This window comes from Cyprinodon variegatus, unplaced genomic scaffold (assembly GCF_000732505.1).
Source record: "Cyprinodon variegatus isolate N-32 unplaced genomic scaffold, C_variegatus-1.0 Scaffold5038, whole genome shotgun sequence".
In the NCBI taxonomy this organism is placed as follows: domain Eukaryota; kingdom Metazoa; phylum Chordata; class Actinopteri; order Cyprinodontiformes; family Cyprinodontidae; genus Cyprinodon; species Cyprinodon variegatus.
Genome location: NW_015155491.1, coordinates 1 through 2,193, shown reverse-complemented (window position 1 = coordinate 2,193; position 2,193 = coordinate 1). Strand labels below are relative to the sequence as shown.

The 2,193-nt window shown below is 37.0% G+C and overlaps 1 long non-coding RNA gene across 1 annotated transcript; it reads right to left on the bottom strand.

Moving 5' to 3' along the window:
• Positions 1-450: 450 nt before the first annotated feature.
• LOC107081440 lies at positions 451-2,184 on the bottom strand. Its single transcript, XR_001481075.1, has 3 exons — positions 2,136-2,184; positions 1,709-1,762; positions 451-578 (listed from the first exon to the last, which is right to left on the bottom strand). It is a non-coding gene; the product is annotated as an uncharacterized LOC107081440 (long non-coding RNA).
• Between the last annotated feature and the right edge of the window lie 9 nt (positions 2,185-2,193).

Here is a 2,193-nt window from a genome sequence, read left to right as displayed (position 1 = left end):
CTATCTATCTATCTATCTATCTATCTATCTATCTATCTATCTATCTATCTATCTATCTATCTATCTATCTATCTATCTATCTATCTATCTCTATTTTGTAATTAACTACTTCCAACTAAACTCAATATTTTTGCATCCTTTGAGAAAAGTGGGAAATAGCTTTAAAGAGATCATCATTTCCTTCCCTTCTTCAGGTCTATCTCAGAACCTAACCCCCTTCAGCCTCTCCTCTTATCTCATTCCTTTCAAAGAAGGCGAACCATTTTGTCCATTCTCTCACAGCCTCCATGGCATTGTATCTATGCAGCCTCCCATCTCTTGAAGATTCATACATAATTAGTCATCTTTGATGCATTTTCTTTCCATCACTCTCCTCTCATTTAGTCACAATTACTGTGCTCTTGGCCTTGAATCAGACCTAAGCTCATTTATGCTTTAATAGTTTCTATTATCCAACCAAAACTGTAATAACTTACTCCGCCAAGGCCAGGGGGTCCATTGGGTCCTGGAGGTCCTGGGGGTCCTGGATTTCCAGGGATGCCAGGTTCACCATCTCTGCCACGAGGACCAGGACTTCCCTAAAGAAAACGACAAGGCATAATTATATCTTAGATAAGAACTGTCTAATGTTGGGTCATGTTAAGTATTTCCTCATTTGATACATGTATAAACCTTAATAAATTAAATTATTAGCAAAGCAAATTATGATGAAATGTTACAAAGTGAAAGTTTTAGTTGATCAGCTCATAAATAACCATGTTGTAACATTTCCAGAACACTGAGGTGGCTCATTCAATAGAAATATGGATACAGTTGTTTAAAACATATAATTTTATATTCTTAATCTTCTGTAAGTGAAGTGAACTGTTTTGAATAACAGTATGTCTGATCAAACATTCATTACTAAAATTGTTAAACAGGTCCTGGGAGGGAAAAAAAACAGCTCCAGCTCATTTGAGCTATTTTCAGATTTCACTGGCTGTTTAACATTAAAAATCTTAAGTTGTCTAGTGTCAACTACCAAGAATCAGGCATGAAAAGTGGCATTTTAAATCACCCAAAATGAAACTTTCAGGAATTAAACGTAATTTTTTAAAATCATTTCTTTGCAAATTACTTCACATACACGTGATCTTTTTAAGTCGGCCCTGCATACCTCTGTGCAAGCTGTGACAAAACACCCAGCAAGCTGATGCAAAACGAAAGATAATGTAAAGAACAACTAAAAAGGCTGCTGAGCTTCTGCTTGCCAAAAATTAGTCCAGCTCACGTTTAAATCTACATAAACAAGACAGCTACACGACATAAATTGCTTGCCTGCAGCCTACTATCACATCCGCCTTGTTACATTAATGAGGCGATTAAAGCAGATGCAGATTTCCCACCACAAGCAACAGCAAGGCCCCTGAAAGAAGCCGACGTTTACATTACAAGTCTCCCAACAGTCTCACATCTGTTAAACAACCCAGACCACAGAGCCTAAAGGAAACGACACATGACTAGTTGGACTATGGTGCTCAATGAAAGGCTACTATTATCTAAACCTGAAAGCTGTAATACACACACATACACCCACACACACACACCCTCCAGGAGTCTCAGCTATCAGATTCAATCAAACATACTGTACTTGTTAACTAAGGAGGGGGGCACAGTGCTTTTTTATGCCTCAAGAAGATCTTCTCTTTTTGATTTTTATGAAACTAACCTTTTCTCCTTTTTCTCCTCTTGATCCGCGTGGTCCCTGCTCTCCAGGTGGGCCCTGAATAAACACAACATTGAGATCAATAACATAACATGTGGTTTAATGTGTAAGTGCCATTAAGATTTAGCTGCAGTATCTGAAATAATTATGTCACTTTTCAGTCAAAAAACGGTTTTATACGGTTTCTTTAAACCTAAAGTTCCTGCATGTTTAGCTGCTAAAATTCAAAACTTGTCAAGACTTAAAATGTACATATTCTTGGTATATTCACCATCCAATTTGATATTTTACGACAGAAAATCTGTTTCAATGTACTACAAAGCGACGGTCACATTTTAAAATACCAAACTAAACAACAAATACAAATTGGAATGGTGGTATTCATTTCTGAAGGAGTTTAAACATTTAAAAGCATAAAAATGGTACATACCATTGGGCCAGCCGGTCCTCTCGGTCCTACAACCTTTAGTGGAATAAGAAATCAATAT